The following is a 27,535-nucleotide window of genomic DNA, read 5'->3' on the forward strand; positions in this document are numbered from 1 at the left end:
AGTAGGCTCCCTGCTTCAGTTATCTCCTGTCTGATGGACAGAAGGTCCTGTCAGTGGCGGAGCTTCATGCTCTGGCACCGGGGACAGAGAGCAGGCAGGGGGAATGGCGTGCATCCCAGGGGCGTTGACTGCCACCTGCAGGGGCGTGGCAGCCGTGATGCCACCCCACCGGGATCGTGGTGCTGGGGGCGGTAAGCTCCCCCCGCCTCCCTCTTCCTCTGCCAGTGGGTCCTGTGGCCGGTCTCCCTTGCTTGGCCTATTACCTCTCATTGGTGGTGGGCCTCCTCCCTGGAGCAGGACAGTGCCCTCCAGATGTTTTGGACTTCAACTCCCATCAGCCCCAGCTAGCAGAACCATGGTGATGGGGGCCAGTGGATGCTGTAGTCCAAAGCATCTGGAAGGTACCAGCTTTGGGAAGGTTGCTTTGGAGGCTTTGCTTAGCAGAATCCATGTAGAGATCTGAATCACATTTCCAAGCACTGTGGGCAGATCTTTTGATGCACATTCGAGAGCCAGAAAATGGTACATATTCCATGGTATACCCAACTCGCTCAATGCACATGCCATATATTTAACCTCCCTAAGCAATGGTGCTCCTTTGGAACACAGGTTTAATTTCTCAATATGTATTAATAATGTGCTGCTTGTGCAAGGTATAGATGCAAAATAACTCTTTCAAAATGATTTTTTTTTTGGCAATGTGGCATTTCTGAGTCCTTTGCAATGTGTGCCACTTGATCTTTTTAGTTACGTTGCAATTATGTAAAAGACAAAGGCAGGAGGCTTGCTGACAAATTTGTTTTAACCTTTTTTTGTGTTGGCACTTTGAACAATCTCTCTATGCCTGATTTTGCAGCAAAAGAAAAGGAATAATTAATTGGTTCATGAAACCTATGCTGACAGACCTGAAGAAAAGTCTCTGAAAATGTATGAATCTAAGTCCATGTGACTTCAAAACTTCTGTTGTTGTTAGGAATTTTGAAGGTCATGTTTGATAGCAAAGACACTTAAATAATACAGATGGAGTTCAGCTAGAAAAGAAATCCTGCTAACCTTGGCTGAGGAAACTTAACGAAAACACTGTATCATTTGAGGAGCAATAAACATAGATTTTGTCTTTCTTACTTCGGGCCTTGTACATAGAAGCGAGACATTCCGTCAAACATACAGAGAAAAACTTTCTCAGAACTACACAGCCAATCAGACCACATAATACATCAGTAAATATCATGCCATCTAGCCTGACTGCTAGGCAATACCTCCACCCCCGCTTGGTTACTGATAACAGAAAGATTGGGCTTGCCGATCAGAAGGTAAGCAGTTCGAATCAGCATGATGGTGGTGAGCTCCCGTTGCTCTGTCCCAGCTTGTGCCAACTTAGCAGTTTGAAAACACACCAGGGCAAATAGATAAATAGCTACCACTGCGATGGGAAAGTAAATGGCGTTTCCATGCACTCTGGCACTCGTCACAGTGTCCCGTCACAGTGTGCCAGAAGCAATTTAGTCATGCTGGCCACATGATCCAGAAAGCTGTCTGTGGACAAACACTAGCTCTTTCAACCTGAAAATCAAGATAAACACTGCACCCCATAGCTGCTTTTGACTGGACTTAACCGTCCAGCCTCCATGCGTGTAGCCAAGGGCAGGCGGCGGCGGGGGGGGGCAACTGATCCTCCCAGGTCAAGTAGAACAATAAAAATTCTTAACTAACTGACCAATCATGTCAGTTCTGCCACCCCCCACAAAAGTCCTGACCCCCTAACAAAAATCCTGGCTGCACACATGGGTCCAGGGATCCTTTACCTTTACTTATTACTGAGAACAGAAGTAACTTTTAAGTTATACACTGACTGATTTCTGCTACTACATCCAGCAATATCCAGTTTTTGCTTAAAAACAACAATTTTTATTGGGTTTTGTAAACAAGAATCATAATGGTAATGAATGATACAATTAAATACACAGAGTATTCACATATCATTTGTATATTACAAAAATAGCACAATAAATTTGCAATAGTATCTAAGACATAGTGTCTGTGTATAAGTTCTTGCCTCATAAATTGGTTTAAACCAAAACATCAGGGGAGAAACAGAATAGAGGAGAAATAACATCCGACATTGCATAGCCAAATACCCAAAATAGAGCCCTTGTCATTGTGCTTAGATTAAGTATGAATAATAGTAATTTTTCCTCTTATGTTACCAATGAAATAATATAAATTGTTGCTCTGTTGATGAACATAGGGTGGGGTGGGTGTTCCAAAGTGATTGTAATACATTGGTACCTTGGGTTGCAACCACTTTGGATTGGATAACAACCGTTTTAGATTACAACCACGTCAAACCCGGAAGTACGTGTCCCTTTTTTGGATTACAACCAATTTGGGGGGGGGGGGAGCCCCATTGGCAAAAGCGTGCCTTGGGTTACAACCTCCGGAACAGATTATGGTTGTAAACCAAGGTACCACTGTAATGTATGTTTAAATTTAAATTTAGATAAACCAAACTGAGCCTAATGCTGGTGGAGGAGATTATTCATTTTCTTGAATACTAGGAAATATTATGAAATTAACCACACCAGGGTAAAGACCTCTTTCTTGACCTGTCCATGTGTCAACCATACTTTATTTGTTATTCTCTCAAGAAGGGCTGTTTCCTAGGCTGCTTTGTACTAATTGCCTGTAGTGGTACCTCACTTTTTGAATGTAATCCATTCCAGAAGACAGACTGAGCTCTGAAACATTCGAAAACCAAAAACTCAATAGCCAACAGCTATTGAACTGAAATGTTTGTCAACGAAGATGTTCTAAAACCGAGGTACCACAGAGAATGCCCTTTCCTGGGCCGCCAAATCCTGTCTCTGTCTTCTGTCATTTTGGCACATATGGCAGCATGTTACTTTCATGTTCTTTCCCCAGTTTACTCAAGAGCAACTTTATAACTGGTTCCTGCTGGGACATGTATAAAAGAAAGGGACTCATATACACTGGTAAAAAAACAACAACACTTTATAACGCTGTGGCACCAGATGGTGCTGTGGAGTCCCATCTTTTGCCAATGGGATTTCCCTTTATGAAATTTACAATGCGTTTAACTGAATGACTTTTTTGATGTGTCTAGAGCCAGCCAGAGTCGTCCTTGGATCTTTTCCTGTACTCTAGTAACTGAAGGGAAATGATCCTCCTTCACATTCATCGGATCAACACATGCACACCCATCATTAAAAGACAGCAATGTCAAGTGATCACCGTGAGATGGCGATGGATGGCTGTCATGTATGAATGCAACAGCACAGGTAGAACACCATGGAGAGAATGTTCATGTTGCATCACATAATTTCAGAAGTCATGCTTTTCAAAAGAGTCATGTTCCCACATCCAGCCACTGGTCACCGTGTGCACAATCATCAGGCAAGAGAACAAGCAACAAATGTGTGAAGGAGCCCATGGTTTTCTTGATGTCAAGTTCAAATAGGGTATTCTATTTTAAGTCTTTCCTCACTCTCTCTGCTTTATACCTGTGAAGAACTATGGCCCCCCCCCTTTTTTTGCTATAAATTTCAAATTTAATTGCCTTTTGCAGTAGTTATTTACGCCTCATATTTTATTCATTTTTCAAATGTCAGGTAGGACACCAGGGATGCCTGGAATCTTTCTCCAAAGTCCCAGGTGAGCCTAATTAACATTCCTGGCACAAATGCAATCCTAACTAATTTGTTATTGAGCTTAATCAAGCTATCACATCTAATTTCATCTTCCTGTAAAAACTCATTTCAGGTGAAATTATTCCTCTGTGCTTCAGAAAGGGCAACATTGGCATGAGCAGCATCAGTCTTGGCCCCATTCTAATTTCTTGCTTCTGGACAGGACCCCAACTTTGCCCTCTTACTCCACCCTGTTTTTCTAATTGTTGCCTACTGAGCAATTACTCAGAACCATGGAGGCACACACACATGCAATCCATATTAAGAACCAGTCACCTTTCTTCCCTTTTGGTATGTAATCATTTTTTTGATTATTGCGTTTTTAAAGGTTGTGAGCTGTTTAGTGCCTCTGGAGAAAGGCAGTTCACCAACTGGTATGTTCAAACCGCCGTTTGACTAATATCCTGCTTGTTCTTACAATCAAAGGGAGTATGATTCTCATTTTAATCCTTGGGAAGGGAGGTTGGGCGTTCTGTGTAGAGTTGCCAGCTCCCTTTTACTGGCCCTGCTCCCATGCTTTTAACAGTAGCACGATGCTACGTTTCTTTCTCCATTTCTTTTTGCCAGGAAAAGCTTCCCTTGATGAATTTCCTCACTTTGGCACAGGATGAAGGCAACTTGAATGGAAGTTGGCCACTCTTCACTACTCCTAATGCCTGTCATATCCATTGGATCTGATGGTTTGCATAACTTCTGAAACTTCTGACTCTGCTCCATTTTGTATGTATTAATTTAGAGTAGCTTTTGTCTTGGACTGCAGTTCCCATCAGCCCCAGCCTGTGGTGGCAAGGGTTAAGGAAAGATACAGTTCCCAAACGCCTTGGTACCTGGACATTTTGGCTCCTGAACGCTGTAAACCCAGAAGTGAGTGTTCCGGTTTGCAAATGTTCTTTGGAACCCAAACATCTGACGGGGCTTCTGCAGCCAATCAGAAGCTGTGCTTTGGTTTCTGGACATTTTGGGAGTCAAATGGACTTCCGGAATGGATTCTGTTCAGCTTCCAAGGTACAACTGTATGTTGTATGTTTGCCACCAATTGCCAAAAGGCACAATTGTTTTTTTGAGAAAAAGTTGGAACTGAGTGTGCTTGAGGCCTATGTTCTTGGGAGTGGTTCCAAGATGGATGCCAGACTAAAAGCTGCATAACAGAAATCAAAACCAGCTATTGCTCTTGTTACTGGTGTAGCCTAGATCATAGCTGTCAACTTTTCCCTTGTCTTGCGAGGAATCCTATTCAGAATAAGGGAATTTCCCTTAAAAAATGGGAAACGTTGACAGCTATGGCCTAGATACGTTATAGGAGTTGTAGGCCGAAACATCTAGAGGGCACCAGGTTGGGGAAAGCTACTCTAAATATTAGTAGTGGTAGAATTTATTAATTTTCTATACTGCCCTTCACCAAGAGACCATAGGACAGTTTACAACATAAAACACAAAATACAGTGGTACCTTGGGTTAAGTACTTAATTCATTCCGGAGGTCTGTACTTAACCTGAAACTGTACTTAACCTGAAGCACCACTTTAGCTAATGGGGCCTCCCACTGCTGCCACACCGTCGGAGCCTGATTTCTGTTCTTATCCTGAAGCAAAGTTCTTAACCTGAGGTACTATTTCTGGGTTAGCGGAGTCTGTAACCTGAAGCGTATGTAACCTGAAGCTTATGTAACCCGAGGTACCACTGTATATAATATAATAATAGTACATGGGGGAAAAAGACAAATACTCCCCAAACACTTTAAAAGGCCATAGAATGAATAGCAGCCAAAAAGGAATATTTTCACCTGGCAACTAAAGATACTCAACGAAGGCACCTGGCCAGCCTCCCTGGAGAAAACATTCCTCAAATGGGGAGCAACCTCAGAAAAGGCCCATTCTTGTGTTGCCACCCTTTGGATCTCAAATCATTTCCAAAACAAAAAAAGGGATTTCTTGCTAGCCACTGAAGGATCATGTAGCTATCATGTTGAGATCACAGCATTATGTAATCAGTCATATTTGGCTTGGTGCTAGCAGCATGAAGCCAAATTAAATAGAGGGCAAGCTTCTTGTTTGCACTCTGAACGGGAGAAACATTTCACTCCATTTCCCAGGTCCTCACAATTATTGCCAGTATGTGGAGTGCATTTTGCAGGAAGTGTTTTTGTTTTGTGAAATATGACCCCTACTACATTTTGGGCTCATCTCTACAATAGGCATGCCAGCAATACTGCATCCATGAACTATTATCTCTATTGTAGAGTCAGGGAGCTGTCCACTGAGATTTTCTGATGTGCAAGCCCTATGAAGTAAATGGGAACTGTGTACAAGAGCAGCGAACAGCATCCGTTAGTTTCAAATAGGTTTGTATTGGATAGCCTCCCAGTGGATTATGTCCTTGGTGTATTTCATTTTCATTATTCAGTAAAGTTTCTTGAATCTATTCCCGGTGTCAGGCGGCGGCTGTTTCCAGAGCTGCCTCTTTCCTGAACTTAAAACATGCACCCTGTAAAGAAGTGAAAAGTTTCTAAATAACTGGACAGATGTGTGCAAAACAGCAGAGTATTCCTGAACAGGAAATTGGAATTTGCACTACAAATCCCAGGAAAGGTCAGTCTCCTGATGGAATTGTGATATGTGTTAATAGGGGTTGGGGCGAGGGGAAAAAAATGCTTGAGCATATCAAGGGACTGCAGAAGTGCAAAAATGTGCTGTCCATTTGTGTTCTCTTGGGGGGCGGGGCTTACAAGAAATGTATTTATTGCATTTATATATCACCTTTCCCTCCAGTGAGCTCAAGCTCATGTACATGGCTCTCACCTTCAAAGTTACTCCTCACAAGGTTACCCAGTGAGCTTCATGCATAAGTTGAGATTCTAATCCTGACCTCCTAGGTCATATCTCAACACCAGGACTGGTCAAGAAGTTTTGCCACAGTAGGCAAAATGCCCCAGTGCTACCCTCACCCCCTTGCAAATCTGGGTACCTCTGCCCCCCTCCCAACCCCACCATCATGTCATGACAAAGGTTCTTGAGAGCAGAAGCAGGCAAGGCCTAGGCAGTGCAGCCTATGAGGCCTACACAAATCTTTCAAGCCTAACTGTTAGCAGTAAAATGCTGTGTCACTGTGACTCGTGACTCATCTTGGGTTCCCTATAAATGTAACCAGCCATCTCTGTGGGTCTCAGTGTAGAGAGAGAGAGTGTGTGTCTTAGCCAGTATGTTGTGTTGTTGCAGACAGAGCGGCTGCAGGACTCCCGTTAATCAGTAACTCAGATCTCTGCCTCTGTGAAGAGTCAGCTAGCTATTATGAGCACTCTGTGTATGCTCTTTGACTATCCTGTTTCTGAGCAAGTTTATTGTCTTCAGTTAAGTTTCATTCTGTTTATGAAGAAGACTCTGTGTTGATTAATTTACTGCTGCGCGACACATCATGCCCCATCATCACAATTGTACTCTCACCTGCAGCTGTGCCCCTGCAGTGTCAGAGAGCAGGCGGGGGTGGGGCTGGTGCGTGTCCCGGGGTTGTGGTGCACCACCCGCAGGGTCGTGGCTCGCGTTCTGGGGGTGTGGACGCCTGCCTGCAGGGGCATGGCACCTAGCGCAGGCAGGGGCGCAGCCACGATGGCACCCCACCAGGATCGTGCTGCTGGGGGTGGTGCGCTCCCCCCACACTCTTCCTCCGCCACTGCGCCCATGCTGCCACCATGCTGCATTAGCAGCAGCAAGGGCAATGGGGCTGTGTTGTTGGCATGGGTGATGCTCCAGTGTAGCTGGCAGCACAATGGCAGGGGCAGGATCTGCCGCTTGAAGCAATGGGCTTCACTTTGCCTAATGGATGGGCTGTGCTTGCTCAACACTCAGTTATACCACACTGACTCTTAATGGCAGAATCTGTCAGCAATTGATGCTTCTAATTGTTTGGCATTTCATGATGTATGGAGAGAAAAGCACAGGCCATTCTGTTGGCATCTAAAGCATTTCTTTCCGTCCCCCTTGTACTAAAAGTATTGACAATGGAGCCTGAAGTAGTTATCTCTAGTGAACAGAGAGGCATTTCTTTTCATGTGGGTGCCCTTAATGGTTCATAAATGTCTGCATAATAATGCATCTGTTGACTTAACATTCATATTTATTTATTTTTACCATTCCTGTCTGTTACTTAAGTTGCTGTATGGTGCAAATTATTTGCTGCTCTGAAGAGAGAGGAGGAAAAATATTAGCTTATCTCTCGACTTTCCACCACAATCTCTTTGCATATTTTTCACTATGAAGCCTTTGCTTTTGTGCCTTTCAGAAACGATAGATTGTTCCAGCATTAACTGAAAATAATATGCAAACTGTACATTTTCATTTTAAGAGTGGTACAATGTAAAATATGGTCATTCTAGGCAAGTTAAAATAACTGTTGATCATTCCCAAGTTTAACTGCTGATCAACAATGGCTGGTAGGGCTGGCACCTAGAGCTTTCCAGTTAAGTTTGTTGCTTTTCAGAATGATTTCTATTATAGAACTGAATAGAGCAAAAGTATTTTGCATTCCAAACCTTCCCATGCAGTCAATGAAACATGGAATCGATGGAAGAAGGGTGGTCAATATCCACTATTGGCAGTTCATTTGCGCTGAAGGTGAGAGATTGCTAATCTTTTTAGAGGCTGGGGGCACATTTGGAATTTTGTGAGTGTCATGGGTGCTTGCTGTGGAGTGTGTGTGTGGCAAAACACAAAATGGCTGCCACATTGAAAAGAACAGAAAAAGAGACAGGGAAACAAAATGGTGTAGGCATGACCCTGGGGGAAAGGGAAAGACGCCTACATCAACCACTACTGCACAGAGACAAGCTATTTGCACCTCATAATGGAAAAGTGGATGGGTGTCTAATCCTTGAATACAAAGAAATGTGGGCATATTTAAGGGGCATGTTAAGTGTAGGGGTAGTCAAACTAGAGCAAACAGAAACTGAGCAGGAAGAACAAACAGTCTCTTGTACATTGTGGATTTTGCGGAAATATTTATTAAGACCTTTCTCAGGTGCAACAGAAGGTACTGTTGGCCTGTTTGACATTCGAATGGATTGGCTTGGAAGATGGTGGACTCTCCATCATTGGAGGTTGTTAAACATATGTTGGATAGCCATCTGTTAGGGCAGTGTTTCCCAACCTTTTTTGGGCAAAGGCACACTTGTTTCATGAAAAAAATCTCGAGGCACACCACCATTAGAAAATGTTAAAAAATTTAACTCTGTGCCTATAATGACTATATAAAAAGTACAGTGGTGCCTCGCAAGACAAAATTAATTCGTTCCGCAAGTCTCTTCGTCTTGCGAGTTTTTCGTCTTGCGATGCACGGTTTCCCATAGGAATGCATTGAAAATCAATTAATGCGTTCCTAGGGAAACCGCCTTCAGACCAGGTCCGGGGACAGTCTGTCCCCCGACCTCTTCTGAAGGCTGGGGGGGGGGGGGACAAGGGCTTTTCTTCCCACTGCCAGCCTTCAGAAGGCTGTTCTGAAGGCTGGCGGTGGGAAGAAAAGCCCTTCTTCCCACCTCCCGCCCCGCAAGCTCCGGGGACAGGAGGGCTTTGCTGCCGACCGCCAGCATTTTAAAAGCCCCTGCTGTCCCGGGGCGATTTTAAAATGCTGGCGGGCGGGAGCGAAGTCTCCGCTGCCCCGAGGAGATTTTAAAATGCTGGGGGTCGGCAGCGAACGCTTTGCTCCCACCCGCCAGCATTTTAAGATCGCCCGGGGCAGCGGAGAAGTCTCCGCTGTCCCGGGAAGGCAGGCGGGGGGAGCAAAGACTTTTGCCCCCGCCTGCCTTCAGAAGAGGTCCAGGACCTCGTTCCGATGCCCGGCGGCGGGGTGCGAGGTTCCCGCCCCACCGCCTGGCATCGGGGCATCGTTCCGATGCCGGGCGGCGGGGGGAGAGGTTCCCGCCCCACCGCCCCGCTTCGGAGCAGCGCTCCGAAGCGGGGCGGCTGAGGCAGGTCTTCCCGCCCCCCCGCCCCGCTTCGGAGCAGCGGGAGAAGCGATCTCCCCGCAGCCCCTTGCTTCAAAAGAGGTCCGGGGGCAGCGGGGAAGAAGCGCTGCGCTTCCCGCTGCCCCCGGACCTCTTTTGAAGCAAGGGGCGGTGGGGAGAAGCGATCTCGGGCGCCGCGGTGCGCAGGCGCACTGCTCGCTCCTCTTTCCGCGCAGGCGCCTTCTCTCGCTCTTTCGCCTCCTTTTCTTTCTCTCTCGATGGTCCGCCTACAAAGGAGCGAGGGAGGCGCCCGCCATGTTTGGATTTGCATCCAGCAGGAGATGCCGCCGCCGCCCCGCCTCTCCCGCCTCCCTCCCACGGCACACCAGGCAAGGTCTCACGGCACACTGGTGTGCCGCGGAACACCGGTTGGGAAACACTGTGTTAGGGATTCTTTAGCTGTGATTCCTTCATTGTAGAGGGTTGAACTAGATGACTTTTGGCATCCCTTCCAACTCTACAATTCTATGATTCTATGAAAAGCTCCAGGTTTGTTTGGTTTTTGTCTTTGGTGTTAGGGAAAGGGTAGTGCCTCTGGTGGGGGACATGTTGCCTACCTTTGGTCTCCACTCTGCACTTAGCTCACAGCTGGGGCTCCTAGAAGCTGTCACCATGTGACACAGGCAACACTCCAGGAAAGGGTTTTGATTGGCAGGCGAAACCAGGTGAGGGTAGCCACTGGGTCTCAAACCTTTGGTGAGTTAGGGACTTCCTCTACATGTGAGCAGACAAGACCAATAGGGGGTCCAATGATCCAGAAGGCAATTTGGAGCGAGGGGCAGATGAGGCTCATCAACCTAGGCAGGTAGCCAATCTAGGAAAAAGACAACTCTGATCCTAAACCTTCTCTGCCTTAAGGGACATCTTCAGGAGAAGAAAAGGCTAAACCCTGCACAGTCCAGAGGGGAGTCCCTAAGATGATTGGATGACACCCTCTACGCCTCCTTCTGGCAACTCCTGCAGCCAAATGGATTGCTCTGCTTTCCTTTGGACCACATCAGCGAGGCTGAGAGTGGGATCTTGGTCATCTGGGCAGCTCAGGACCTCCCTACACACTGCCCAGGCTTGCACTCCAGGGAAGTCATTTCAGTGCTGCTAATGCAGCGGTTTGTCTTCACCCCCAGAGGCGTACTCCATTGTCTCCCGAGACAGACAGATTCCAACAACAACAGTATTCCTCCAGATGGCAATGATGCACTGACATTGGGGAAGCATTGCAGAACAACTACTAAAGTGAAATGATGTATTGAGGGTTCGGTAAAAATCCTGTCATTGACATGTTGGCGAATCTGGAGGGGTCCATGTTTTTTGCTGGCTTGCAATATCTGCTGCTATGGTTTTCAGTTGCTATGACTATTTCAAATTTGGTTAGAACTTCCCATAGCATTGACCTGGCTGTGATGATCAGATCACCTTCACTACAGAAGGTTAACACAGTGGTGCTCTTTTGACTGTACAGTAGTAGCAATAGAACGAAGCAGGAACCATGAGGAGTTGTATAGAAGGAAACTATCCTAGAGTGTTCTGAAAGCAAAAATAGAAGCCTAGGTTTGTCGTTTTGTTATGAGTTGCACAGTGTGCCTTGCTTTTCGATTGAGGTCAGCCGTGTGCATAGTTCTATAATCCTCTGGGGCAAAATGCTCCTGTGGGCTTTGAAAGAAGAGTTGCTATCTGGCCCAGCCGTATAAGGATTCCATCAGTTTTATTTTTGTGCCACACATTGCTGATGCTGTATTATATAACTTAGTTTTAATGATGCAGTAAAACTCTGGAACAGGAAATGAATGGGCAGGAAAGTGATGGCTATTTAATACAGTTCTAAAGGTTGTAGGCTGGGTGATAATGCTGAATTTAATTACATTCACTCTGTCATAAACTATGATTGTTAGTCATAATATTATCGTACTCTGGTGTGTTTTAATCAGAACATTATTATTTTTTAAGTGCAGTGGACTGGATTTGCACTAAAGGCATAAGATTGTAAGAAGAGCTTTACTGGATCAGGCCAAAAACCTTATTATTCCAGCATCCAGTTTTTTCAGTGGCCAATCAGATGCCTACAGGAAGCCCACAAGCTGTATCATATCTTATCTTTTCTTTTAAAATTTTGTTATGATTTTCGGTTATATGCATTTCAGTAGTTTCACAATCATTTAAAAATTTTGAAACTTGACTTCCTTCCCCCTCTTTCTGTGGTTCCTTTAAATTTTTTTTTTAATGTTTCCTGCATATTCCAGATTAACTTAATTTATTCATTTATTCATCTTCTTTTAATATATACTCTTATAAAACTGCAGGTTATGACAATAATCCTGCCAATGTTATTATCTGTTTATGGTTTGTTTGTAAATATTCAATAAACCATTTCCATTCTTTTATAAAAAAATGTTATCTTGATTTCTTATTTTTCCAGTAAGTTTTGTCATTTCTGCATATTCCAAATTTTTTGGTATCCATTCTTCTTTCGTCAGGACTTCTTCTTTCCATTTTTGGGCAAATAAAATGCTTGCCATTGCAGTCGCATATATGAATAAATTTATATACAGTTTGGATAGTTCTCTGCCCCAATAATTACAAAAAGGAAAGCTTCTGATTTGTTTGTTTTTGTACAAATATTATTTTAAATATCTTTTTCAATTCATTACATATCATTTCCCAGTAAGCTTTAACCTTGCTACAAAACCACCACATATCATTAAAAGTACCTTCTTTCTCTTTGCATTTCCAACACTTGTTTGATGTTGATTTACACATTTTTGCCAATTTACTTTGTGTTAGATACCATCGATATAACATTTTCATATAGTTTTCTCTTAAACCATAGCATGCTGTGAATTTTATATCCGTATTCTACAATCATTCCCATGCTTCCATATCTATATTTTAAACAATATCTATTGACCAATGTATCGCTGAGGATTTTACTTGCTCATCCTTTGTCTCCCATTCCAATAATACCCCAAGATGTATCATTGGATTGGTGTGAAATGGAGTGGGAACAGGAAGGGATTACTTAGATGTAATGGAGTCAGAAGCAGGGATGGTAGAGAAACTCATGCCACTTTGCATTTAAAGGCAAATTGACCCAATTTATGCTTTCTAAAACATCTATAAAAATGCATGTATGAATGACAAGAACATACAAAAATGCATTTTGTTTAGGGGAAAGTGCATCAGATTTTTATATTTTTAGGTTTTTTTGCATATTAGGAAGAATTGTATGCAAATAGGTATATGAGGATAAATTCACACTAATATGCTGATAAATTTCCAGAAGGATTTTAAAGAAATAAATTAGGAAACTGATATGGAAATGTGAAGAACAGAACTGAAGTCTGTAAAAATGAGAAAATGGAGAGAAATCATAGCTGACAGATTCGCCCATCCCTAGTCACAACGAAGATGAGAGGCTTTAATAATTTGGGGTGTGGATGAATTGTTGCATGCTGTATTTACACACACACACACACACAGACACACACACACACACACACCACAAAGTGAGCCTTGAATTAAGGCTGTAGCAATATCTGGTGCTTTATTTATTTTTAATTCCAAATGGCAAACAAGCAAATGTTTCCAAAGTTATTGCAGATCTGTGAAAATGAAAGAAACAGCTGTGACATCAGCCTTGGGAGCGTAAAACCTGAGATGTCTCTGTGTCAGTTGAGGATTGACTTATTGAAAATGTATATTGGTTTAGTAGCTTTCCAACTTCGAGGACAATCAAAAAGTCAGGTGAGGTGGGGGGGGGAGAGTTAGGTTTCCTTTCTCTAACTAAAGTATGCGCGTGTATCTGTGATGGAAAGATACCTAGAACTTATTGTTGAAGTTGGAAAGATACACGAGTGCTCTTGATTTTCTTTTAAGCTCGCTAGAACTGCTTATGGCTGTGATTTATTTATTCACTGTGTTTTTTATCCTCCTATTCAGCAGCTATGTGGTGCAGAAAATTTTCCAGTGATTTGTTTTTCCACAGGAAAAATGTTTCATAAATTCATTAGTAACAATGAATGGATGGCAAATTTGGCAGTTTCAAAGTTTTTAGCTGTGCTTAATAAACACAAGTAAAGTAAGCTTGATGAGTTTGATCACTCTCTGGGGTATCAGGAAATTTTCTGATGCAAACTGATTTCTTTTTTTTTTTCCTGCTGCAAATTGCCCTATACAAATTGTCCTAATTTGCATAGGAGTCCCACCTGCCCTGAAACCCACATCACTGCTTTTCAGGCGATTTGAGAATTGTAATGAATGATTTATTCACATGGAACAGTGAGAATTTTATGGGTGAGTTGAGCTGCATCTACTAAAGCTGGCCATGAGCATCCTTAAGAGGTTGAATTTACGGAAGTGATTTTTCCATGTTGTTAGTAGCCCATTTTCATGCATTTACTCATCCTTGAAGAGGAAGTCTGGGGGTGGGTGGCAACATTCATATACAGCATTCCAAATTGGAACTGGAGGAGCTAGTGACTGCTTCAAGATATGTGTAGTTGCTGTTTTGTTTGGCTTTGTCTCCTTGGAGCAGAAGCTATCAGGTGCTACATTACAAGGTCATCACAGGTCATCAAAGAATCATAAAGTTGGAAGGAACCACGAAGATCATCTAATCCAACCCCCTGCAAATCCAGGACTGTCCCTGCAATGCAGGAACATTTTGCAGACCTTCCAAGGGTCCCTATTTTCCAGGGACAGTCCTGGATTTGCAGAAGCCACCCGTTTCTGATTTGATTCCAGAATGTCACGCTTCCCTATTTTTATCAGAGAAATGTTGGAGGGTATGCTTTTGTCCAACGTGTGGCTTGAACCCACAGACTTGAGATTAAGAGTCTCATGCTCTACCAACTGAGTTATACGGCCTAGGACCCTCGTACCTACGGGACCGCCTCTCCTGGTATGCCCCACAGAGAAACCTACGGTCTGCAAATAACAACATCCTCAAGGTCCCAGGCCTCAGAGAGGTTAGGCTGGCCTCAACTAGAGCCAGGGCCTTCTCGGCGGCGGCTCCAATCTGGTGGAATGCTCTGTCACAAGAGACTAGGGCCCTGCGGGACCTGACATCTTTCCGCAGGGCCTGCAAGACAGAGTTGTTCCACCAGGCCTTTGGTCAGGGCGCAGCCTGACTCCCTCCTCTGGCAACCTGCACAGAATTTTGCCTAATCGGTTGCCAACAATTTGATTTTAATTAATTTTTATAATGGAATGTTTTTAGAATGTTTTTAGAATTTGACTGTTTGACTATTTGACTGTTGTTAGCCGCCCTGAGCCCGGCTTCGGCTGGGGAGGGCGGGATATAAATAAAATTTATTATTATTATTATTATTATATGCATGAGATGTTGAGGTTACAACTGAAAAACTAGCATGATCCTAGAAACAACCCCCCTCCCCGTGCTCCGAGGCCACTGAGACTGTAGGAAGACTGTGGAGGCAGAGCAAATGGCAGGTAGAGCCAACTATTTTTAGCTTTGTCCCCATCCTCATACCTGTTGACTAAAACAGTTGGCAACACTGAGACTAAGGAGGGAGAAACTGACTAGCTGTGCCACCCACTGGCAGACTATAAAAAAAGATGGCAGGTAACTGGGGGCTGACTGAGGACAGACTGAAAACAGCGAGTCAGGGCCCCCTTTGCCCTAATGGACCATCCTCTTCTGCAAGGACCAAGCTGACTAAGGTGTTCCACCTTCCTCGAATTCATAGGATCAAGGAATGCAATAACATTTCTCTGTATGTTACTCTAGTGATATGCCACCTTACTTCTGGTTTGTTTATTTGGCCAATTTCAAGTGCTGGTTTTGAACTTTAAATGCTCCAAATTGTCTGTGGCCTGGATAGGAAACCTCCAGGCCCTGAGCCTAATTAGGTGAGCCAGGCCTCCCCATTCAGTCTGGCAGGCCATTTTGGCCAAGTCATGCCCACCTGTCAATCACCTGTTGACATGATATCACATGTGGGCTGTACCAAAAGAAACTTCAAAGAACAGCACAGGGTTCTTTAAAGCCCCTTTCAAAGAGCCCTGCATGATGAAGCCCAGGCAATCAGAGGTGCATTCGGACTTCCTAGTGCTGTGTCAACAGGTGGCTGACAGGTCAGTAGCCCTACTCACCTGATGAACTTGGTCCACAGTGGATAGGAAAGATAAGAATACTGGTCAGACCCAGTAGCCCACCCTTGTTATATATGAACTTCCTTGGTCATAATGTGATGAGTCTTGGCTGGCTGTGTAGATAGGGCCTTTTAAGTGCTGCCACATAGAATGGAACTGTTTCAGGGGGAATTTGGGGTAATAGATAATTTTGTGACCCTAATGCCCAACCTGGTGATGTTCAGCTTCTTGGCTGTCACTTGTTTTGTTTTTATGAAGTTGCTGTTTCAACATGTTTATCATGTTGCTTTGTTTTATGATTGCTGAGCTGCCTTAGGAACCTAGTGGCTTGCCATTACTAATATTTTAGATGCAGATTTCTATTAAATGTAAGCTGGCTCTCATTGACCTGACACATGAAACAGTGGGAATTTGTTTGGTCTTTTAACTTGATCTACTTCCCCCTATATTTTGCTTTCATTAAAATCTGGTGTGGACTACTGTGATCCAGATAAAAGGATTGTGTTTTTTTTTCTTGGTTTCTCTCTCTGTGTGTCTGCTGGGTCTACGCAAAGCCTAATTATCAGTTGCCATAATTTCCAGATTTGCTCAGAAGGAAAGCCTCTGCTTTGCGTCCCTCTATTTGTGTAGCTGGCTGCTGCTGTACCCAGAAATAAGGCAATAAATGCTTTTAGCTTCCATTGCTGCCAAGCAATATTCCGTTTGGAAATAATCCATTACTTAGCAAATACACTGCAAATATGAGGATGGCAAAGGTACAGCCATGAGATGAGACTACAATATTGGGGCTTTTGGATGTGGAGCTCTCTGGCCTTTGGATTCTATCTTTCATTTTTTAGGTACAAATGTGAATTTGATATAACTCTTTGTTGAAAGGATTCAGTTCCTTCCCCTGACAGTAATCCACCGCTTCGCTCTTTGTTCAAGGCTATAATTTATCTGCTTAACAGCAGCAACCATCTGTTAGAAAAAAAGGACTGAAACCAAAGCTTAGGTAGGGACAGAAAAAGAAAACAAAACCTGAATAGCAGCAAAGCAGGATTTGTAAAAAGGATAGTAGCAGAAGATTGTACGAAAGGTCCGTTTGAGAGCAAATGATTTTATTTTGGGGAGATGACTCACAAGCTCAGTATGAATGCTATAAGTTAGGGGTGAGGAACCTCAGAACCTCAGTACCAGTTTGGTACATATATTGCAGTGGCATGCAGAAATAAATAGTGTGGTAAAACTACTGGTTGAAAGAATAAAGAACACTGATGGTATAATACTCTTGACAGACAAAGCTATTTACATGTGGTCAATATGGAGCAGTTAATACTAGCACAGACAAACAAAGGTTAACTGAACTTGGAGAAGCCAGAAGGAAGTAAAGCCTGATAAAACAATCTTCCAACAGGTATTTAATGAAGAATCAGCAAAAGAGGAATAGGCTGCTTCTCCCCACTACTCCCCAGTTCAGGTAACTTATTGAAAGGGCTGTTGCTTTATTCCCAATGCTAAGCATGTTTACCTGGGTAGAAGAACGTGTCCCTGAATTGTGATATCCAAATTGCTTCTTTGGATGAAGAGGCTGTGTGTGCATTCACAGAACCTTCTGACTTTTGTGTGGCTGAAAGGAAACCTACTGTACAAAGGTCAGGGTTGCACCCATTGCTCCACCCTTTTGGCCACTGTCCCTGGCCACCACTAGAATTCAGCCTCCAGAATCTTACTCATGAAGGAATGTGTCATTTGGGGGATTAAGGATCCCTATCCCTGTTATAGGTAAACTGAGCATCTCAGGAATACCTGGAGCAGATCCACACCATATGTTTAAAAGCACATCCAATGTGCCTTTAAAGCACATTCGTTCCCCCAAAGAATACCAAAAGCTGTTGTTTCTCCCTCACATAGATACAGTTCTCAAACTACATTTCTAAGGTTCTTTGGTGGACATCATGTGCCTTGAATGTGCATTGGATGTGCTTTTAAATGTATGGGGCAGCTCAGCCCAAGGAAGAAAGTAGAAGGACAACACATATCTGTAGAGTAGGTATTGGAGGCCTCTGAATGACAGTTGCTAGAAATCACAAGTGGGGAGACTGCTGTAATGCTCAGGTTTTGCTCTTGAGCTTCCTGTAGGCTTCCCCTGCTGACCATAACCTTGTGCGGAAATCTGTTGACAGTTATTTTTGTCTGGAGTTAAGTGCACAGTGTAGAATTTGCAAAACATTTGGCATTCATGAAGGCATAGCACGGCACGGTGCCATAGATGCCATTTATGACTCCACAGACCTGCTAGGGACCTGTGGGTGCAATCCAACCACTACTTGGCATGACATTTAACCTGCATAATAGACTTCATTCAAAAGACACATTATACTAAACCAAAATTTAATATGCACTGCTGTATGCTGGACAAGCCTGCCACTCCCCGCCCCCCCTTAATGGAGGTTCTGTGTCTGCCTGTCAGGCAGACAATCAGTAGATTAAGCTAGTGCCCTTCAGTGCACCACAATATAGAATTGCAAAATTCAGCCCTGCAAGTGGGAACTGAAGCATTCTGTCCATGATTAAAATATCAGATGTGACAATGAAGGTGGGTAAAATAACTACTCTGAAGGCAGAGAAAATAAATGAACCTCTCTGGGATCTATGGATTAGGGCGCTATACAAATTTTATAAAAAACAAAAATAATTAAAAAATGTATTTCACTTTTCAAGCTTTAAAAGGGACTAGAAAAATTCAGATAGGTTTCCAATAAGATGCTATATGAAACCTCTAGATTCAACAGCAGTATATCATTGAATACAAGGTGCTGTGGAGCAACAGGATAGGTCTGTTGGCTTCCCAGAGATACCAGGTTGTTTACTATGGAAAACAGAATGGCAGGCCAGATAGATCTTTGAACTGATTTAGCAGGGCTCTTCATCTTCTTAGGCATGCTATGCTTGCTAGGTAGATACAAATTAAAGATGAGCCAACGTTTCTCAGAAGATATTTCTCTGACAAAATTTCAGGTTTTCTTTTTTCTCAATACCACCCAACCCAGAAAAAGAAGGCAATTTCCCAGAATATTTCAGAATAAAGAATTTTGAGCCACAGGTTACATTACCAGCATTTGCCATCCAGGTGCCCTCCAGAAGCTGTTGCAATGCAACTCCAACATCTGTTGTCCAACATCTGTAGGGCACTAGGTTGGTGAAGGCTGACACATATGTATTGACCTTGTTCTGCAGAGAAGTTCCCAGTTTCTATTTTAGCAACTTTATTTAGTGGGATTTTGGGTAGCAAGACTGAAAAAGGTATTTCTGACAATTTGCAGTTGTAATGCAGTAAACCCACAACTTACCCAGAAGTTGCGCATTTGGTTCAAAGGCAGATGGGATTGTTAACGTCATTTATCACAGGACCTGGCCCCCTTTCCATCTCCCCCTTTTATTTTTATTTTTGTCATGTGCATAAAGCTGAATGTTCACAAGTTAATTGTGTATAAGTTATGGCCTTACTGTAATCACGTTTGGTGAAATATGAGACCATGGTTTGCCTCTTTAAGATGGGTTGGGGAGGATATGTGGCCCTATGTTGTGTTATACTTAAGTTTCAAAGAGCCCACCCCAGTCCTTTTGGCAGCTGACTGATTGCAGCCCATTAGCATATGTTGGTCCAGGAGCGCCTCTTGATTAATGCCAATTGTTATAGAGGAATCAATGACAAATCATGCTGGAGATGGGGGCTTGTCTATGGCAGGGACACACTCCCAGGTCGCACTTGCTCTGCCTTTCAAGTTGGCAGGCTTGAGAGGCACAGTGGGATGCACTGAGCTCCCCTGACCACACTGGGTAACATTGCCAGGATTTTTGCCTCATGAATCCTGGCTTTCCTTGCCTGAACCTCCTCACTGACTGTGGAGGGCAGCAAGGAATGACCACTACTGACTCGTGACGACGCTGGAAACCCGAAATGGCTTAGTCCTTAATCCACTCTATTTCGAGCATAGTTTGCAAGACCCCAAGCTGGTCCCAAGACTGAATCAAGAAAGTCAAAGAGCCTCCTAAATATATAAATAAAATCTCCAACATATTTTACAGGGACAATAACCATTTTGTCACAGGTGTATGTGTGTGTTAGTCACCATGAAAAACAACAACAGTGTCTGTTGGGCTTGTAATAATTGCTTTTATTAGGGTATAAGTGAGAGCTGGACCATAAAGAAGGCTGATCGCCGAAGAATTGATGCTTTTGAATTATGGTGCTGGAGGAGACTCTTGAGAGTCCCATGGACTGCAAGAAGATCAAACCTAGCCATTCTGAAGGAAATCAGCCCTGAGTGCTCACTGGAAGGACAGATCCTGAAGCTGAGGCTCCAATACTTTGGCCATCTCATGAGAAGAGAAGACTCCCTGGAAAAGACCCTGATGTTGGGAAAGATTGAGGGCACAAGGAGAAGGGGATGACAGAGGACAAGATGGTTGGACAGTGTTCTCGAAGCTACAAACATGAGTCTGACCAAACTGTGGGAGGAAGTGGAAGACAGGAGTGCCTGGCGTGCTCTGGTCCATGGGGTCACAAAGAGTCGGACATGACTAAACGACTAAGCAACAACAGGGTATTATAAGGTTGTGTAGGTCAAATCCTACACACACACACACTACATATACCATCTATATCTATATCTATTTCTGAATGATTTTATTGAGGTTAAAATAATTACAACAGATCTTATAACAAAGAAAACAACCACAGTTTTGTCTCCATGTGTGGTGGGGTTATTATTATTTTGTTGTGCCAACCTGAGATTGTTTTGTAGTTAAATTATTTGGTTCATGAGATTAATTACTTTATGATCTGTAATTGGATGACCAGGAAGTTGAGCCGACGACTCTATATCTACATTGTGTCTGATTCTTCACTCATGCATAGGTCATTCCACTTCCCACCCCACAAAATTGGAAAGTACACCCCCAGAATAGGGAAATTCTTTTGTCTGCATATGCCCATGCTGCGGGGTTGCGGGGGAATAGTACAGAGAACCTACTTAACGAGAGATGCTTTTGAAAGAGCTGTTAAGTAGAATTTAAGTACTTTAAAAGAAACAAACACTCAGCAATTCTGTTGTGAAGAAAAGCCAATCAATTGGAAAGTTACAGGAAAGGATTTAGCAGGCACCTGAGATTGAAAATCGGTAGAGGCAAGCTGCTTTATGATCTAGCTTGAAAGCACTTTAGAAGTGTAGAAAATTTGTTCCTTCCCTAACCACAGGGTACAAAGTTTTTTGGCTACTTATAGCAGCTCTGAGAGGTTATTGTCTGAACTATTGACATGAATATATCAGACCCTCCAAATGTCCCTATTTTCCAGGGGCAGTCCTGGATTTACAGAAGCCATTCCAGTTTCTGGTTTGATCCCAGAATGTCCTGCTTTTCCTTAGGATGTCCCTATTTTCATTGTAGAAATATTGGAGGGTGTGGTATATATGAGCAGTTATACTTTCTGTTGTTTAAATGGGACCAAACTGCAACTAACTTGGGTCTGAGCCCAGCCCAATATTTTTCTTCTTTATTTATTTGGAATATTTATACCCTGCCTATTAATCAAACTTCTTGAGGCTGCTTATAATATATCTTTAAATGAAATGAAATTAATTAAAACAAATTAGTTAAAACAAAGAAGAGTTACTTGGAACAGCGATCTGGTTGATTGCAAGGGAATGCATCTCAGGTTCCTCTTTCAGGATCCTTGCTTACTCTAACAAGTGAATGAGGTGATAACAAGGCTTTTGCGTGTGGCATTTTTCATTTACCCATAAAAATCTTGTTAAAAACAAGTTGACATGAATTTTATTTAAATGTAAGTAAAATCAACTGTTTTAAAACAAATATACATTAAGAATTACATGCTAAAATTATATGGCTGGGTAGCCATGCCTAAATGGAAGTTTTTAGCAGGTGTTGGAAACAGTACAGTGAGGCTGCCTGCCTAATATCAGTAGATGTTGAATTGTATCACTTGTGTGTTTGCTGCACTAGGCACATTTGGAAAGAATGGTAGGATAGACAATTTATTATCAACAACTAGCAAATGTTTTAGCAGACATTGGAAATAGTACAATGAAATCACCTGCTTAACACTGATAAGCAGGAAGTTCCAGAGGCTAGGTGGTGCCACTCTGAAGGAACAATTCCTTGCAAGCATGGAACAAAAATTATGTGGCACTTGTGAAAGTGCCAGTTCCACAGACTAAAGTGGTCAAGTGGAAACTGCCTGTCTAGACAGATCCTATACAATCATACCTTGGAAGTTGAACAGAATCCGTTCTGGAAGTCCGTTCAACTTCCAAAACATTCAGAAACCAAAGCGTGGCTTCTGATTGCCTGCAGTAAGCTATTTTTGGCTTCCAAAAATAGTTTGCAAACCAGAACAGTAACTTCTGGGTTTGCGACGTTCAGAAGCCAAAACGTTCGAGAACTAAGCTGTTCGAAAACCAAGGTATGACTGTATGTGAACTGGGGGCCCTGCAGTATGTTGTTCTTCACCTAAGCAAGCAGAATGCATTGGGCTGTCCTTGGACTCCATAGCCTAAGTTAGAAGGGAAAACACTATTTTTGGGGGAGAGGGAGGGGAGGGAAAGTGCTGTTAAAGAATTGAGAGTTGGCATTTTTGTGGTGACCTACTGCAAATCACACAGATATCTACTGGTAGATCCTCACCTACCATCTACCCCTCCAGTTTAAATTTACCTAATTGCATCACTGAATGCTGTATTTTGCAAAAGGGGAAATTCTATAAAGGGAATTGGCATTTGAGAAGTCTCTTGTCTCTCTCTGACATCCTTGATCCTTTAAGTTGATAAAGCTGCACTTTGATCAGGCTGGCTCAAAATCTTTTTGAAAGGATAAGATATCCAAAAGACTGCTAAGTCTTTTTTAATGATCTGTTAATTGTTTACATTCAGTCTGAACCTGTCCAACAACTTGTGGCATTCTCTCTCTCTCTCTCTCTCTCCCTCTCTCTTGCTTTTGCCAAGGCATTTTTGGCCCTCCTGCTCTGTTCACCCTCAGGCAGAACACCCCCCCCCATTGAAGTGCAGGTGTGCTTAGCAGGTATCATAAAACTATCATAAAAAGTGCAGATGCGCATAGCATGCCTGTCAGGTGACATGCTCCTCTACGTTAAAAAGACACTGGCTGTGTATAAATTAAGAACCAATTTGCTAGCGTGCCACCTTTCTGATTGCCCTGCCTGAGTAATTTTCTCTGCAGCCCCAGACTGAATATGCTATTTCACCAGAGCTGGCTATGACTCATTTCCCTGCATTAGTTTCCTCTCACAGATGGCATCATTTCATCTCCTGCATTGAGAGTGACAATTGACATTGTGGAACTGAGGCGGCAGAGAGTACCTCCATGATGAATATATAATCTGCATGATAAATTTTCTCTAGTTTTGTGTTTTAGGGAGCGGGGGACAGTGGGGGGATTAAAAACATAAATGTGCACATATGCGCATGCAAGCGGGCTCACACATATCCAGACAAAATGACTTGGAGCTGTTAATTTGATTCCAAAGGCACTTGGTGATACGAATTGTTGGTCTCTCACATGCCAAAAATAGGCTAAGGGGAGGGGAGAATGGCTGCAAAAGATGTGAGGATGATCCAGTTATTCTTGGTGCGTGAAAGTTGGTTATTTACAGCTATTGCCTTCTTCTTCCCTGTTTGCCCCACTGCACCTGACAGTTTCTCTAGAGGTTGTGTTTCCTCTTGGACCCTACAGAGTGACATCGCTCTTTGAAATGGTGACAAAGCAAGCTGATTTTCTTGGCTGCTGAAATAATAGCCCTCCCAGGAGCTACTGTCAAAAGGCATAAAAATGTATCTGAATACATTTGGGCAAAATATCCTTCAATTGCAGGGAGCTGGACTAGGGGACCCTCTCTGTTCCTTACAATTCTACAATTCTATGCTTCTAAAATTATGTTAGGGACAATCACAATTTTGGACTCTTGCGTTCCATCTTTTTTCTCTTAGATATTCATGTGTTGGCACCATCTCAAAAAGAATTTCTGGAAAGGGGTGTGTTTGCCAAAAATGGCTCCAGCCTCTTCTGAAATGGTTGGATGTGGTTATGACACGCCTCCTCCTCCTCAGCTGGAAGCAGCTTTTTCATTACAGTGTCTTCCTTGATTACCTAGGTTGAGCATTGCTTCTTTGTTTAAATGGATGGATGTGCAAAACAACCATGTGTGAAGATGCTGGGTGTATTCACTTCTGGGCATCAATTCAAGAAAGACATTGACAAGCCAGAGGTGATTCAAAGCAAAGATTTAGAAGGCACTAAATCTATCCTTGTTGCTGTTTATATATATTTTTTTCTTTTCTTTTCAGATTTACATCCTAATGCCCACTTAGCTCCATAAGCCTGCTAGGCAACTCATAATATCACACAGCTTATTAACAGAAGAGAGGTTGTTATTATGCAAAAAGTCAGCTTGGGGTAAGAGTAGTAGACTAGGATTGAGTTGGAAACCCCATTCAGTTATGAAGCTCATAGGAAGTGGGGAGACTAGGGAAATGGCATGGGAAGAAAGGCTCTAAACACATCATCCTGCAGAATATAAGGCTGGGGTAAGATACACATTCCGCAGACTTGGAGCCACCACCCAAAAGGGTCAATGCTCTGCAGAGTGGGGACACACTTTTAACCCCATGTCCTGTAACAAGCGCACACTGTGTATGGTTATCTGCAGATAAATCTTAGTGCGTGAGCCCCAGCACCTAGTTGCATGTAGAAGATCACATTTCAGAATATCTCTGCAGACAATACATGCTTTTTGCAGGAAGGCGTTGCAGTTTGTGGTATGTGTGTGCTGAAACACACAGGCAACATGACTATTTCCTTGGTGTAAGCAGGGTGATGCTAACATCAGGCTAGCTAGGATGCAGAAATCAGAGGAGCACAGCGCTGATCTTTGAGGGGCACAGTTTTATTCAGATTAGTTTTTGTTATATCTTATAAATTTCCAATAATATTTTACTTTTATATTTTGAAGGATTTTATCATTTTTCAAGTAAATCATACATTAGAGTTCTTGTTTTTTAAATGTATGTATCAAATAGATAAATTGTAGAGCTGATTGGAGGTCAATGCAATATAGTGAAAATGCACTTACTTTTAAATCTTACAGTCAAATCTTAATCTTATTTAGAAAATGCATTTATTTTTCTATGAGCTATGGCTGATTTTTTTAAAAAAAGACTATCTGGAGCTCTGTACTGGAAACGAAAGGCAGAAAAAGCTAAAGAGCAAGCAAAGCAAGAGGGGTTCTTCCCGCAATGCCTTTGAACACAGAAAGCCATTGAAGAACAGCACAACTATATTTTTGTTGAAACTAACATAGAGGGAGCTGAATGTAGTGCTCCTACTACCAATGATGTAAACTCTAAGACAGAAGTTTCACAAATTGGAGATATTTCTAGAAAACACACAGAGAAAAAGGAGGATGTCAAGAAAAGTGAAAATATTGCAAAGTCTGCAAAGGAAGATTGCATTGTGCTTGACTCGAATTACAGGGACCCTGCTAACTGGCCTAACTACTGCAGTGATAATTTTCAACAGTTTATGACACAACATGAACCACAGCAGATAGTATCACATGAAGTGTGATATATTCAACCTCAAAATATGTAAGTTGTTTTTTTTTTATAGATGGTAGTCAGATTGCAAAGGAGCAAGGAGTCTACCAAACTTTGCGACAGTAGGTTTCTACTGTGCTATATTATACATAGCCATACATTCTGTTGAAGAGAGATTCCATCAGCTACAAAAAAATAAAAATAAAATCTACTGAAGATGTACTTAAGGCCTACATGAATTTGGAAAAAGCACTTGATGCACAATGGAAACAACTATATTGATTCTGAAGATCTCTGCTGTGAACTTATAGCAATAGCTTGAAGACTTCCAAAGTCTATGCTGCTTCAAGGAGTACTTCTCTTCATACTACGACAAAAACTCCTGGATAATGTGCCTAATGTTTCTGTTGCTCTAAGGATCATCCTCAAATTTCCAGTGTCTGTGGCAAGCAGTGAATGCAGGTTCTTAAAGCTCAAACTTATAAAAACTTACATACGCTGAACGATGTTGCAAAAGAGACTAATTGGCTTGGCCGCTATATCAGCTGAACATACCCAAGCACGAGCACTCGAGCCGAAAGAATTGGTGACAAATTTTGCAGAGGAAAAGGCATGGAAAGTGAGATTTTGATGTGCCTGAAACTGAAACTTTTAAGAGACTTAAATGTTAACATCAAAATCCACAAGATTATTCAAAATTATTTGTATGTTAAAACATTTTCTTTTGTACTTGAGAAAGGTAATCAAAGATGGTTGTATTACTTATTCTTGCAATTTAAAATAAATTTAGCAGTTTCAAGTTTTGTGCATTTCATTTTTTCTACAAGACATATGTTTTGAAAATTGAAGTTAACAGTGTGTGTGCGTGCACGCGCCTTACCTAAGGTGCAAAATGGACTGGCACCGGCACTGGTGGAGGAAGAGGAGTGCGGGGGGGGAGCGCACCGCCCCTGGCAGCACGATCCTGGTGGGGTGCCATCACGGCTGTGCCCTCACCTGCGCTGGGCGCCATGCCCCCGCAGGCAGTGCATCACACCCCCAGGACGTGTGCCAGCCCCGCCCCTGCCTGCTCTCTGCCACTGGGCACTATAAGTATCCCATGGAAAGGCCTTGTAATAGATTGTGATCTGGCTTCTGGAATCTGAACATGGGCCTCACTTAAATAGGAAGTTCCTATGGAAGAGGACGGGATGCGGGTGGCACTGTGGGTTAAACCACAGAGCCTAGGGCTTGCCGATCAGAAGGTCAGCGGTTCAAATCCCCACAACGGGGTGAGCTCCTGTTGTTCAGTCCTAGCTCCTGCCAACCTAGCAGTTCGAAAGCACGTCAAAGTGCAAGTAGATAAATAGGTACCACTCTGGCGGGAAGGGGTAAACGGCGTTTCCGTGCACTGCTCTGGTTTGCCAGAAGTGGCTTAGTCATGCTGGCCACTTGACCCGGAAGCTCTCTGCAGACAAACACCGGCTCCCTCGGCCAGTAAAGCGAGATGAGCGCCGCAACCCCAGAGTCGTCCGCTAAACTGTCGGACTTAACTGTCAGGGGTCCCCTTTCCTTTACCTTTCTATGGAAGAGGACATTTTAAAGTTCTGCTGCCATTTGTGGAATTCTCTCTTTGAGGACGTTCACTCAACATCTACTGTTATCTCTTCATTGCCAGGTGAAAACCTAATTGTAGGTTTCCCATACTTGCAAAATTTGCTAGAACAGGCATCAGAATCTCACTAATGGACACCTATTTTAGCCACTCTTTTTTGTCACCTTTATATCCATGCCATCCTTCCTCTGGGTGACAGTGTGCACAGGTTGAGCCAGGTTGACGACTCATTCATGAATCCATCAGCTGCCAAGAAATGCAAAATGCAAACCCAATGTGGAGTTAGTGGTGGGCTGAGACACCTGTGCCTAGGGGTCTAACCCTGAACAAAAGGAACATAGTAATGATAATGATAATAATCATAATCATAATCCTCTCTCGCTTGGTGTCTAATTATGGCAATATCCTATTGATGCCCTCCATTACTACAGCCAGTTGCAATTACTCTTATCGGTTTTCTGCCACAATTTAGTTCCATTGTCAAGTCTGTAACATTGTGGAGTTAAGTAACATTTTCCTTC

The 27,535-nt window shown here is 43.0% G+C and overlaps 1 long non-coding RNA gene across 1 annotated transcript in view; it reads left to right on the plus strand.

Annotated features, from left to right (window-relative positions):
• Positions 1-3,803: 3,803 nt before the first annotated feature.
• Positions 3,804-27,535, plus strand: part of LOC144326158 (uncharacterized) — a 73,142-nt gene continuing 49,410 nt past the window's right edge. The window contains exons 1-2 of the long non-coding RNA XR_013391315.1: positions 3,804-4,712; positions 5,946-6,294. This is a non-coding gene — a long non-coding RNA (uncharacterized LOC144326158). The remainder of the gene's footprint in view (positions 4,713-5,945; positions 6,295-27,535) is intronic.

The sequence above is a fragment of the Podarcis muralis genome, chromosome Z (genome assembly GCF_964188315.1).
Source record: "Podarcis muralis chromosome Z, rPodMur119.hap1.1, whole genome shotgun sequence".
In the NCBI taxonomy this organism is placed as follows: Eukaryota; Metazoa; Chordata; class Lepidosauria; order Squamata; family Lacertidae; genus Podarcis; species Podarcis muralis.